Raw genomic sequence first — 15,046 nt, forward strand, 5'->3', positions numbered from 1 at the left:
TGTTTATGGTACAGCAGCCTAAGGTGCAGATGATGATGATGATGATGATATTTATACCCCACCACTCTGGGTGGCTTCCAACACAATATTAAAATACAGTGACGCATCAAACATTAAAAGCTTCCCTAAACAGGGCTGCCTTCAGATGTCCTCTAAAAGTCTGGTAGTTGTTGTTGTCTTTGACATCTGGTGGGAGGGCATTCCATAGGGCAGGTGCCACTACCGAGAAGGCCCTCTGCCTGGTTCTCTGTAACTTGGCTTCTCGCAGTGAGGGAACCGCCAGAAGGCCCTCAGCACTGGACCTCAGTGTCTGGGTAGAACGATGGGGGTGGAGACACTCCTTCAGATCATCTGTTCAACATAGGCTATGAGAGTGACAAAGGACGCAGCAATTTTTTTGGAACAAAGCCTCTATAAATCTATTGGCAAAAATTATGCCAACATGTTTGCACCTTTTAAAACTATTTTACTTCAGCATCCTTATTAACTTCAGACAAAAAGGCTTTTCATCTATAAAACAATCTTGAAGCCAATAGCAGTTAAAGCTATTACTAGTTATAAAATACTAGCTTAAGTACTACTAGTTAAAGCCATTTGCTTAGATCAAACCTATGGTTACTTGTTATGAAAACACACCTTGGTGTACCTCAAAATCATGTGCTTCCCTTTGCCCTCTCCATATGCAAGGAGATTGAAACATTCTGGTTTCACTTTTTCATAAAGCACAATTTCCTCCTACACCAAAACTCTAGGAACTTTGCTTTGGTCTAACTAAAGCTAGATAAACATCGGAAGAGCAAACCACATTTTGATAGCCTGTTTTACAAACACAAACAATATATATAATTCTAAAGTTTAAATTGGAGAGAGGTGAAGACATACTTTGCCTGGGTACAATTTGGTTTAGGACTGGCTCTGCTATTTGTCATCAAGCTCCTGACTGTGAGAAGGGTTAAATCTTCCTTTTCCATGCCTTACACACATGCACAATGAAATAAAATTATATAGGAAGTCAGACTATCAGCACAGTAAATTGTTCCTGAGCCCTGCCTTAGTCTGCATCGTATTTTTAGTTTATTATCCATGTAATGCAAATATACACAAGATGAAAAAACACATAAATGTTAAAATTTAACTCCAATGGGGCATGAATGTTTAGTACCATATTCTTGTTACGCAAGGATTTACAAAGCATGGTTGGTTTCATAACTACGTTGCTACTTTCAGCAAACTTAATTTCACAGTACACAAATATTTTGCCTCGCCTCTGTCTTTAAGGGCAAAAACTGAGCATTTTTTTTTTTAACAGCTTAAATTTATGCCAGACCTTGGTTTTCAGTTCCAGGGCTATATCCAAAAATGTGTGAAGAAACCTGTATCTTTGTATCTGCAGGGTGCATTTCATATATTGAGGAGAAAAGCATTAATGGCTATTTTTGTGACGTATTAAGTGGAAGTTTGTTTCAAAAGAAATAACTGACCATGCTGATAATTGGGAACACAGGTTGAGAGCTGAAATGTGCATGTTAAACTGATTCAGCCCATGAAGCTAACAGGGCAGAGTCCAGAGGGCAGGCCCATGCAGGGCTTGTCTTAGGCCTGGGGCAAGAGTCTTGTCCATGAGACGCAGCACCTAATCTGACCTAACGCTACATGCTAGTACAGTGGACGCTCGGGTTGTGAATGTGATCCATGCGGGAGGAACGTTTGCAACCTGCAGTGTTTGCAACCTGCAGCGTCTGCGCATGCGCAAAGTGTACTTCCGGTACTTCCGGGTTTCAGCGCATCCGCAACCCGAAAAAATGCAACCTGAAGCGTCTGTAACTCAAGGTATGACTGTACGCAGTAACACAGGTCCAGATTTTACTACTGAAGCCTTGCAATGCAGATGGACAGGCACGGCCATTTCGCCCATTAAGTCCCCAGTTGTCCCTGGACATTCTTAGCATGACAGTGCAAGTATAGCAGGCCCCTGGCACCCCCTCCCCCAGCTTAGCCTTCCAATGCCCAGGACAAGTATACCCAGCTGCTCCCCACCCCTGTATGGGCCTGCCAGATGGCATTTCTTCTTTTTCTGGGATCCCTTTGGGGGTGAGGGAGAGAGAGAGAGAGAGAGAGAGAGAGAGAGAGAGAGACATCCTTTCCATCACCCTTGAAAGTTCCTACTGGACTTTTCCTCTATGAGGATCCCCAAGTCCCTTCAGTCTGTTTATTTCCCAGTTGCTTCCTCATCTGTCCTCTGCTTGCCTGCCAAGCTATACTGCCTCTTTGCCTTATGGCCTACATCCCTGGCTTTTAAAAAGCTTACTCACTTGTCTCACACACGAGGGTAATATTCTGAACAGGGTTATTTTAGAAGCGCCATGTGCTCATGAAACGTAGTTTGACCCTGGTGGTGCCTGCCATATTTTCAAGGTGGCTGGGTTCTCTGTGCCTATATGCCACTTTGATTAGTTGCAGTTAAAATAATAGTAATAGCCCAAGATTCCCAATCTGCAGTCTTAAACAAATCTTAAAATATTTATAAAGCACACATGAAAATATCAGAAATAAAGCAAAGAATGGTGCAAAATACTGCAACAGTAATATAGAAATATATATTAAATTTTATTCAACAGCTATGTGCTTCACATTTAGATCTCAACTGAGCAGAAACACCATATGACACAAGCATTACCCCCAAGAGAATTTATAGCATGGCAGGGTTTTCAGGTCTCTGGTTATCATTTAGTTAACATCTAGTTGGCTGAATCAACATTTATTGAAATGTAAAAACTTCATGAGCTAAGAAGGTAGAACAGATGAAGGCAGGCAATGGCTATATTATTCTGTACACTGCAAAGTTTCGATGATCCAACTTATTATTACTTTATATATTTATTAACAAGAGTGCATACTGTTTTCACAATGCAGCCATCCCACCCTTCCTGGTGACTTTTGGGGCTCTGTGGGGACTTTTTCCTCAGCCTGATACTCTAATCGTGGACCCTCGGCAGCTGGGTGGTCTTCGTGGCAGGGAGGCTGAAGCTGCAAAACCTTGCACTGAACAGGCAGGTGGGAATAGATGGCCTCCCAAGGACCCTTCAAACAGCCAAGGGCCTGTGGCTTTGTGCCTGGCTGTGCTTTGCTGGTAGAGTGTTTTCCTTCACTTTCTAAATTTCATTCATTGCATCAACGACCCAAGTTGCAGAACAAGTTCGAGTCAAGTTCAATCAGGGGTAGGTAACCTAAGACCCCGGGGACGGATGCAGCCCAATCACCTTCTCAATCCGGCCCACCGACAGTCCGGGAATCAGCCTGTTTTTACATGAGTAGAATGTGTCCTTTTATTTAAAATGAATCTCTGGGTTATTTGTGGGGCCTGTCTGGTGTTTTTACATAGTAGAATGTGTGCTTTTATTTAAGATGCATCTCTGGGTTGTTTGTGGGGCATAGGAGTTCGTTCATTTCCCCCCAAAAAATATAGTCCGGCCCACCACATGGTTTGAAGGATGGTGGACCGGCACATAGCTGAAAAAGGTTGCTGACCCCTGAGTTAAATGATGCTGAGAGCACTGTTTCAGTGGAATTCACTTTCACCATTCCTCACTGCAGCATGGCAATGCTAATTGGCCTTTCGATCAAAGTGAAGCTGATCAGATCTCTCCCTAAAAGGTTTAAGGTGGATGTCCACATAACCCCTGGAACACATGCATCAGAGCATGCAGTAAACAAGCAACTGACTGACAAAGAGAGAGTGGCGGCTGCCTTGGAAAACAACCACCTGTTGGAAATGGTGAATCAGTGTTTATGTAGTTTACTTTGGGAGGTGGGAAAGATACCCAAATTGCTTGTTCCCGACATCAACTGGACATATTTCCCTAGCGAATTCTAATATTTATACTTCTTTCTGTATCTTTTGTCTTGATTTCATGCTGGAGAAATCAAGCAAACCAAAACAATAATTACATGCCGAATCACAAGACTAGGACAAGTTATCCCAAAGAAGCATGATTTTAATTACAGCAGTCAGTTCCTTAGCAGTTTTCATCTCTAGGCTTTCAATATTTACTGTATGTTAATCCTTTATTTGCAAATACGGAAAAATCTGTCCCTAAAGAGGTATTAAGCCTTGCATACATAGCTCCCCTTCTCCTCTGCAATTGTCAACACATGCCATGGAGCACATCATCTACAGCATCCACAATTATAGGTTTACATTTTGCTGTATAGTTTCCAAAGATGTTGTGATTCATAACAGTCTCTAAGTTGCAATGCTGTGTCAGCTTTCAGGCAACAATTGCCTTATTTTATACAAGCTCATTTCATATTCCTCACAGGTACCTCACATAAGCCTATTTGGACATTTCTTCATAGTTTAGAACCCTCTGTGAGTTTGAGGGCAAAGTTTGAAGTGGGGAGCAACTTCTATCTGATTCCACGGAGACTCCATGCCTGATTTAAAATCCTGGCTGTGCAGGGTTCTAAATTGCGCAGGGAACGGCCACACAAGAAGAGGGCACTCCCCACTCAGTGCTCCATCATGAAACTCATGAAGGGCTCTAAAGAGTGTACACTGTACAGGTGATGTGCTGGAGAGAGCAGAGTTTGACTGTGCACCCCCACTTCTCGCTTGTTTGCTCATCTTTAAGTATTCAGCAAAGTAGGTTGGCATGTTTTGATTTTTGAAAATGGGTTTTAAAAAAGAAAACAAAAAATGCAGCAAAAAGACAAACTGATTAGAGGGAGAATTGAAGAGAGAGCACCAAAGGCATTGCTGAGATTGCTCTATTAGCAGAGGAGAAAATGACATGCAGTACAAAAATTTGCATTTCACTATATATTCTTAAAATGGAACAAAACACAATTTGTCAGCAAATAACTAAACTTCTGTAACATGCTTTTAAAATCCCACAAGCTACTTTTCATTGTACCCTCTATTAATGCATCTTATTGAAAGTTTACATTTACAATTTCATCAAATTGCTGCACTGGTCCATTAAATATAAATTACTAGCGTAATATTGATTAATTTTTATACTGACGAACACTGAGAGTTCTACCTCCCCAAAGTCACGCATCTTGTCACACTGACAGAATTAACCTTAATTATTTCACAGCAAAAGACCTAGCATCACAGCACATATGCAAATCTAAACAGTTAGGGAACTGCCCTTTGATTCAAATGTTACCTTTCAAGCTAGATAAGGCCCAAGTGAGAAACATATGAAAAATTAGTGCAGTCAAATTTTAATGATGTGGAAATAATCCTGAAACATCTTATGAGCACTTAAATCTGCCACCAAGTACCTGCTTTGCACATTAACACATTTCCACTTTTGGACAGGAAAGGGGGGATTTGATTGCAAAGAAGAGGTCTATGGAATGGGTTATATGCATAAACTAAGGAAACAAACTTTTTAAAAAGCTTTCCTCATATCCCATCATAAATTTAACCTATTTTTGTTTGTAACATTATTAGAAGGGTTTCTAGAAGACTATGGCTTATGCTGCTCCTGTACAATTTTTTTGTGTTGTCATTTTGTATTATGTCAACATGACATTTCAGTGAGAATGATACATTTCCTTGGATTTTTAAATATCCTGTTACATAATCTGGAGTACTGCTTGATATAGACTTCAGCTGAATATGTGACTAGAAAAATATATGGTGTTATATGATTAGCTGCTATATAAGCCAATTTACTATGTGACAGGGTACACTTGACAGAATTAGGCAACCAGCCAATTTTGTACATTGATGCCTTTATGAATAGACAGTTTTCAACAGTATTTCCACCACATACCTCCTTGAGTCGATATCATATTCTTATACTTTCTATGGATCCATTAAATGACATCTAGCTTCTGCTCTTAGGAGGTGGCCAAAACAGTCCAAAGCTAAAGTTATTTATTCTAAAATATTTATTAAGGCCATTTTAACAAAAGGAAGCTAAATGGTTAATAATTAATAGCCTAGGAACATTTATTGTCACAAAGAGGGTTTTAACAGTTCACTGTTTCTCAGCCCATTCAATTTATTTAGTATATTTCTAGGCTGTTCATTGGTAAAATTCTTCGGATGCTTCAGAAAATATCAACAGCATACAATAATACTATCATATTCAATTCACTGCCTCTACTGATATTACCAATTATGCTCAAATCTTATCATTTTTATGGTGGGGACAGCTGGCTGTCTGGAGTATCCACAAACGTACCTATTAAGAAAGAATACTTTCATCTTGATATTAAAGAACCTTATCAGGCCATTCTATATCTTGATAGACACCAGATTAGAACAAGAATATGTTGCTATAAGATTATATTATCTATTATGATTTCCAAGTTGGGCTACAGAGTGAGATTTAAGATTTTTATTGTCTGAACATCTTGATGGTATCAAACAATTAAGCTTGGGTGTATACTCTTTTATATCTCTGCTTTATAGTGAACTAACAGGAAAAGACAAAACATGGAAGATTATTTGTAATTAATAAATGTATTTATTTATGGAATAAATGTATAGACCAACCTCATCACTGAACATAAAGACTGGGTGGTAGCATGGGGAGCAAGAGATCTTAAAGATAACATGGCCCTAAGTTTTTCATGGTTTATAAACAATAAGTAAGCATTAAACTTAGCCCAATAGTGTATAGAAAAGGCCAACTCTTTCAGCAATAGTGATATACTCTGACAAAAGGTCATCGTGCAAAGGAACCAACTGCTGCATTTAGCACTGGCTGTAGTTTCTGGAAAGAAACATCCCCAACACAGTGTTGGGGCAAGCAATCTGATGTTTATTACTAAGACATGCACCACTGTGGTCAAGTTATCCTTTTCCTGGAAAGTCCAGAGCTGATATACCAGCTAAAGCTGGCAGAAGATGCAGACACTTGGTCCTCCAGCAACAAAGCGGAATCTAGGAGCACTCACAAGCTGCAAGCCTGTTCTGTTAAGAGTAAAAGCAACCCAATCCAGAACATGTAACTGACCAGCTCCCAGATGTGAGAACCAACCATCCAAATAGTTTCTGACTCAGACGTTACAGAAAAAGAGAGCTGTGTGTCATCAGTGTGTCAATGACATCAAGCCAGAAATCACCTAATGATCTATCCCAGTGGCTTCATACAGCTATTAAATAGTACCCGAGATAATTGATAGCCCTGCAACATCCACAACATGATTGCCAAGGGTCCAAAAGGCTGTTTCCCAGTGCTACAGGTTGGGGAAAACTTTCCGCAAAAACTTACTGTTTATTTTGAGGACCTGCCCTTGCATTTATATTCCAAGGCAATATATTTATATGTCACCCTATCATTCTCCTAAACAGAAACAGTTTTGAAAGCTCAGTTACTTTTCCATCTTGATACTGGTAAGAGTCTTTTTCTTTGGATCTCTCAATTATTTCTATACCATGTAAACACCACACTTTGGCTTTATAATTTGCCATTATTTTTAGGGTGTAATGTGGGCAAACACTTATGAGTCCTAAATAAACAAACCAGTGAAATCCAATCAACAAAAGCCAGTTCCTGGAAACTTGCCCATCACCAAGGAAAACATGGATTCAGCTTCCCTGTGACCCAATAAAACTATTGTGTTTTATGCATAGGGTCTGTCTTATGTATTCTCTTTGTTCATAAATGTTTGCAATAAGTTATATATGGAAAGGTGTTGATGTCTTCCCCAATTACAACATTTATTTCATTTCCCCTCTTAAATCAAACATTTAAAATAGTATTATGTAAGAAAAATCAAACTTTAATTAGAGCTGCCAAGAACAGTCCGAAATGTGCCAGGAAAGAAACATATGTGACTGCAAATAAGATTACTAAATATAGACAAGCAACAAATGCTAATGAAGTGTAAAGCAGGGGTACAACAAGGATGTCACAATAACAAAAGATGTGATATATTGATGTTGGTTGAAACACACAAAGCACAAGTAAAGCCATCTCTTAACATTATGTCCAAAATAAATTGAATCTTCATTCAAACGTTGTTTCCTTTTACTGAGAATTTATCGAACTGAAATGTATCAGGTAACAATGAGTTAGGGTTCACACAGGTGACAGGATCTGAGTTCAACCATACCATTCTCATGAGAAAAATTATACCTGACCTGGTGCTGTGTGAAATCCCAACATTTAATTTTGGTTCAATTAAATTGCAAAAACCTTCTCATCCCCAACACTGTTTCAAGAATCTAACAATGGAAATAGAATGATACAGTTAAGGAATGATGCAATTAAGGATCCCTATAACATCTTTGCTGTCAGAATTCACCACAGCTGAAGCATTTGCAGGCTTCCACCCACACACTTTCATAACAGCCATATACTGTGTCTGCTTTGTTTTGTTCCTTTTAAAATGACAGCTTAAGTTATTAAGATATGAAACAATCTGACTGGTATCTGATTGGGTAGATCGGATGGGGGGAATAGGACTGTAAAAACTTCCTTACATTAAAAACAAAGTTAAATGCAAATGCAAAACCAAATGTCCCATACTGCAGTTGTCCTGTGCCATATACTGTACAGTGGTACCTCAGATTAAGAGCTTAATTCATTCTGGAGGTCCGTTCTTAAACCGGAAACTGTTCTTAACCTGAGGTACCACTTTAGCTAATGGGGCCTCCCGCTGGCGCCACTGCGCAATATCTGTTCTCATCCTGAAGCAAAGTTCTTAACCCGAGGTACAATTTCTGGGTTAGCTGAAGCTTCTGTAACCTGAAGCGTCTGTAACCCGAGGTACCACTTTACACCAATCTATCTTAGGTATATACTGAGAAAATTCCTGCATGCAAGTAATTACTGTCCCTAATTGAAATAGTAGCACAACACCTTTTAAGTTCAAGGAGCTCCTTCTACATATTTAGAAGGCTCCTTGGCATAGACTGTGTTTACACAATTGCCATTCTTCTCCTGACCGTTTTTAAACATTCACGGGCCATTGTGTTTTTCTGCTGTCTTGTGAACTATCAAATATAGCAATCCTCTTGTTTACTTTTCATGATCACTTATCATGAAGAAAAGAGATGAGTTAAGATTCCTTGTTCTAGCTAGGGATTCTTTCTAGACACTCTACTCACTTCAAGCTTTGAGTCATACTTTGTGTACACAAGCCACAGGATAACTGAGTTCAGAGACTGTTAACCTAGAGAAATTTGGTAAACAGCAGCTTTCATGATGTATCTTTCACAACTTCTGCCATACAGAATGACAAATTCATTCAAATGTTTCATTTTAATATATATTTTGGTCAGCATTTTTACAATCAAGAATTTTCCACCTAAACACTCTATTAATTTTATCCAACACACTGTTTAGCAACTGTTAGACATAGTGTTTACTCTAATTTAACAACATCCATGAGGGAAAATATGACTGTAAACCATGCTCAAGGAGCAGTTCAAAGCACAACACAAGGACAACAACCCAGTTCATGGTATCAACTGATGTTTTCGGTGTCTTGTGATAACACGGTTAATGGAACTTTTTTTGTTTCGGCATTGCATGTCACTCACCGCTCTCGTTACTCCCCCTGTTATGTATTAAACCTTAGAAGTATATGAACTGCCACACAGCTTGCCATGACAATGCATAACCTAGCCAAAACATCCAGTCTCACAAAATTGTGTGAAAACTGTCTGGGTTTTCTTGCAGAATGATATCCTGACACTTCTTTCTTGGAAAAGGAGCAATATTAGCAAGAGATCAAAGGGTTGTGTTTTTCTTTTCATTTCATTATAGCAACAGTGAAAACAGGATATGTTGAAAACTCTCTGGAGCATGGGGATGGCACAGAGGGAAAGGGTGAGGGGGAAGTCCCACTGTGCACAGAGGGAAAGGGTGAGGGGGAAGTCCCATTCTGCTATTTTGTTGTATATTGCCCACAGATAGAAAATGGCAGTTAAGTTGGTTCTAAATGAACCTTTTCCTATTACTAAAAGGACTCTGATGTTCATATTATACCAACCTTTTTATAAAAAAACACCACATGAATGTTCATATAAGATATTGGTTTTTTAATTCAAGCCAGTATGTAATGTTGCAACTTTTTTTCTAGCAGACCTTAAACTACTTTCCTTTAAAGAAGACTTCAAATTCATAATGGTGGGGTCCTAGCTCTTTAATAGTTGCTTAACACAAATTTAATGGTAAGGGCATTTGTCAATTAACATAAGAAGTTTCACAGCTTGAATATGTGCTTGCCACCAACCCTAGCAACAAAAAACTCTGGAGAGAGAAAAGAACAAAAAAACTTCTACCACACAGGCCTCTCCCAGTTTTCTAGTTTACTGAAGCTACCTGATTTAGTACAGATGACTAGTACTCTTAAGTCCTCTGCTGAATGTACAAATAGGAAATAGAAGATGGTATAAATGGAAAAATTCAGTTCAGCTCTGAAACTACCTCACAGATTATATGACAAGACAATTACATCATGCTATGCTCATTTTAACATGAGGAAGTAGCAGGGGAAAAGCAGTGAGTAATCCTGCCTGAAGTCAGAAGAAACTTTTGTAAAAACTCTCCTGCTTTCTACATGTCCCTTCTTGTGCCCTCAGCAAAGGAAGGCATGGCCTATTCATTAATAATCTTTGGGTGGCACAGCACCAGTCATGTGCTTTGGCATAAGCCTTCTAAGTGAAAACCAGACAGCCACAAAACTTGCTTAACTACTTTTCCTTCTCTTTCAAGCAGCAAGTGCTTATGGCATCAAAATTATATGCGAGAAATTATGTTGCTAATGTCATTTTATTTAAGTTGAAAAATAAAAAGCTGCAGAATCAGAGACATGGTCACAAAGGTTTCTTTAAAAAGTTGAAACACCATATTTAGATGAGAAAGAAATAAAACTCTGTGATGCTCATTTGCTTTCCATTGGACAACATATGCTACTCCTAGTCAACATTAAAAATAATCATTATCTATAATGTTGGACTTTACTCCAAACGAAACGGGTGTTTCTGAAGTAGGTAGATTTTTTTTGATACGAAGTTTCTAATGTGCCAAAAATACTCGGTAGAAAACATTTCTCTAGGAGACAAGCTTATACTAGATGAAACACCCTTTACTCACTGTTACGCAGTTTAAATGCAGGCTTCTTCATTGCAAAACAGATATTGGGAGGAATAAGGCATTAGGAAACAAAGTAAAAGGAAGAAGCATGACTCCAGCTCATAAGGTTATGAGTCACCAAACTGACTTTACTACAAAAACATTTAAATATAGTCGTCATTGTTTGGAGAGAAGAGTTAAGACCTATTGCACACCAAGCACGGGGGAGGCAGGCAAGTGTGAGCAAGAACCAAACAAAGGCAGGATATGGGCGAAAAACGAGGCCACAGCTTTATTGGTTACCAGCACTGTGGGGTTTGGGCATGGCATGGGGCAAGGATCCATTCTTCCAGTCAGTCCACCAGCTGGCCCAATCTCTCATCCAGCCTGCCTCCTTGGGCAACCTGACGAGATTCCAGCAGGTGGTTTTCCACCACACAGTGGATCAGTTTCAACCATAGATAAAGTTGCTTCCCAGCCCTATCAACCAACAGCTGTTTGATACCCCCCCCCCAATGTATTTCACTGAGAGTAGGTGGGTCAGTTGGTGGTGGCTTCAGAAGCTTCAGGGCTGCTGCAGTCCCAGGTTTTATAGCCCAGGTGCACATAAAGGCCAGCACAGGCTTCACCCTGGTCCACACCCAGATCCCAGATCTGGCTGCAGGGCTCACCAGTCTGGCTATGGATTAGAATCAGGTCTATGCCCTTGTTTGCTTCTTCAGTACTGCTTTGCTTCTATTTCTAGCTCAGTAACAGTAGAAGACAAGCCACCCCCAGGTATGAGCTGTATACATAGTTTATTGCACACTAAGAACTGCAGAGTCATAATTTCAACCTCAAGCTTGTGACATGTTTGCCAAATATGGTGGCCACCACTATTTTAAGAATGGGAAGTAATAAGAAATTGATCTGTGTTTTATACTCAACATACTTTTTGACATGCTCATGGAAACTCATGCTCATTCAAACAACTGCTTTAGTATTACTGTACAGCCTAGTACTACTTTGCATAAATACTTTTTTTTTAATTCAGACTTCTTAGTGTTTAAAATCCATTTAGCATACTTGCTAAAAAGTATGATTGACTCTTGGTGATCAGGTAGCCATTCCACCAGTACTAATAAGAACTAAGTTGTGTTATGTGATCCCCAAGGAAGTGCTCTATTGGGAGCTGGCTTCAGGCACTGGGCCATTAGCACAGTGTTTCCCAACCGGTGTTCCGCGGCACACTAGTGTGCCGTGAGATGTTGCCTGGTGTGCCGCGAGATGTTGCCTGGAGGGAGGCGGGCGAGGGCGTTTGCTTCCCGGAGGACTTGTGGGAAGCCGCCCCTTCCCTGGGCGACGCGCCGCCTCGCGACTCCGGAGTCAGTCCCGAGGGCTCTCGGAGGGACTCGCGAGCGACGGCGCGGCGGCTCCGGGGCGCGCTCAGCCGGGCCGCCGCGTGCCCCCGCGCAGCCCCTGCTGCAGCTGCCCGGCGTGGAGCGCGACGCGGAGCCGGCCGGGCTTGGAGGCGCCCAGGTAGGGCCGAGCTGGGCGGGGGCGGGGAGGTCTCGGTCTGCTGCGGGCGCAGGAGGGCGAGCGGGAGAGGGGGAGCCGTCGGGTCTCCTGGAAGGAAGCGAGGCGGCGGCTGAGGGGGATGCAGCCCCGTCCCCAGCAACAGGCGCTCCTCGAAGTGAGGCCACAAGTCGGGGCTCGGACAGGGCCTGGAAGCAGTGGCTCCGGCTCTTGGGAGCGGAGAAGGGGACTTCGAAAGCGGCCTGGAGGAGAAAAGCCCCGATGCAGCGAGAGCGGGGAGCGTGCTGCCTTGTCCAGGCCTCCTCGCTTTGTGCCGTCCGCTGCCGGGAGCAGGACACGGGGGCTCCTCGTTCGCATGCTTTCCCGGGTGATCGGTGAGGGTTAGGGTTAGGGTTAGGGTTAGGGTCCCTCAGTCCCTCGCTTTGCTGCCTCCTCCCCCCCACCCCCAAAGCTTGGAGGTTCCCCGGCAAGGGGGAGGGAAAAAAATTGAAAGTTACACTTTCGTGCGTCCCTCCCGGCGTGACGCTGCGCGCTGACGTCACAGGGCTGTAATGGTGGTGTGCCTCGAGATTTTTTTCATCAAACAAGTGTGCCTTTGCCCAAAAAAGGTTGGGAAACACTGCATTAGCAGACCAACTCTGTGTCACAAAGACTATGCAAATGTGACATGAAGGCTGACAACATTAACCCCGCGATGTAGGAATCCCTTGCAGAAAACTGCAGTGCCTGAAAACAAGTTCTGTATCCAGAGCAGGGACCAAAGGAGGAATGACCACAGGAAAGAATGCAGAAAGAAGAAATGCCATGGTACACCTGCATCAGGACAACCGGACACCTTCATTTGCTCCAAGTGCAACAAAACATGTCTCTCCTGTATTGGTGTTTACAGCCAGTGCAGGCCCTGTAACTTTCCAAAAGTTTGACATCACCCCCAAAGGTGTATTCTTTCACTGTCTCTCAAAACAAACGGATGCCAACCAACCATAGATTCTCACATACCTTTTCATTTCACATTTAGTTCCAAGCCTATGTGTGTTTCCTTAGGTGTAAGCCTATGAATGGCCACTGAGGGGTAACTGTGGAACTTGTTTTAAGGTACTTGTACTGCAGTCTTGGGTAAAATTAACCAGTAAAGTGATTTTGTAGTACAGTAATCAATGTACATTGCAACATTTTAAACAACTGGGCATTTAGACACATGAACTAGTGAAAAGGGGAGTAATTTCTTTTAATTACAGAGGGTTTAATCCAACATTGCCTTCCATTCACACAATTTAGTATCCTCTCCTCCCCCTACAATCCCCTTCCCAGCCTTCCAGTACATTTTTTTTGGGGGGGGGGATGCTGCAGTGGAGAAGTGAGGAAGTCCAAGTCCTTTTGCAGTAACAATACATCTGTTCCCACTTGTGTGCAAACACAATTAGATACAACCAAGAATAATTAATTCAGAACTGTGTTGAAATGAATATGGATTATAAAATTTTAGGAATAATATGCATTGGAAAAAAATTGTGTAGGGAAAATTAAGGAAGAAAATGAACTATGGCATTTTTACTGACACCAGACCTGATGAAATAACACCTTCAGACAATAACAGCTAGTACGGATAAACTGCAGTACAGTTGCTTTTTTGAACCTTCTCCAATGGGCAAATCGATATGGAAGTAATCTTAGTGTCCCAAACTTCTGAAACTTGTTTCTATCTATTGGGACCAGTGCCTATCTTCAAACTGCTACTATTCTACATCTGCTGTTTCTCTGCTGGATCATTTTCAACAGAATCACAAGTCTCTTTTCCCCTGATGATTAAGATTTCACCACAAGCTGTTTTGCCCTTCCGTTTTATTCAGGTTTGAAACAAAGTGTTCTACCACAGCAGGTCTAAGTAATCATAAAGGATGTGAATGTTAATTACACTCAATGGTTCTGAAAAGTAGTATCAATGAATACCAGCATCTGGAGCAGCTTGTAATTACTTAATCTGAAAATGTGAAGCTTGTGGTTTCTGAGAAAATGAATAATATTAGGAACTGGTGTACGGGAATAAACTTATTCCTTATCAAATCTTGATTTCCATTTCCATATATCCAAATTTGTTTAAAACAAATGTCCTGCTAATACAAATAATAGACTGACTTAAAGTGCAAACTGTTGTATGAAAGCAGAGGCCACACCTAAGAATTATTCTAGATGTGAGATTAAATCCACTTGATGAACACAGGCAAGTCAAGACTAGATTAACCATTGGTCTGATTGTACATGGAATAGCCTGGCATCTATTGTATTTTAATTTTTTTTAAAGCCAGCAAGTTAGGATATGTAATATACAAAAACAAAAAACCTACAAATAAAGCCAACACCTTAAAGATTCATGAGGAAAGAAATTAACAATAAAGATAGAAGCAGAGTCTTTAACAATCACTCTAAAATCTCATATAAAACCTACAATCCCAAAAGGAACTCTTTGGCAAATAAACATGGGT

General features: G+C 41.0%; 1 protein-coding gene across 23 annotated transcripts in view; it reads right to left on the bottom strand.

Annotated features, from left to right (window-relative positions):
* The window catches only part of MAST4 (microtubule associated serine/threonine kinase family member 4), a gene marked incomplete at its 5' end in the record, with an annotated part of 205,950 nt that overhangs the window by 73,039 nt on the left and 117,865 nt on the right, over positions 1–15,046 (bottom strand). The window contains one exon of one of the 23 annotated variants that reach the window (XM_083465126.1): positions 11,070–11,088. The exons of the other annotated variants lie outside the window; for them this stretch is intronic. Of the gene's footprint in view, positions 1–11,069; positions 11,089–15,046 lie in introns of those variants that run through there. 23 annotated transcript variants of the gene reach the window in all.

This window comes from Podarcis liolepis (assembly GCF_965112155.1).
Source record: "Podarcis liolepis genome assembly, chromosome: 11".
NCBI classification, from domain to species: domain Eukaryota; kingdom Metazoa; phylum Chordata; class Lepidosauria; order Squamata; family Lacertidae; genus Podarcis; species Podarcis liolepis.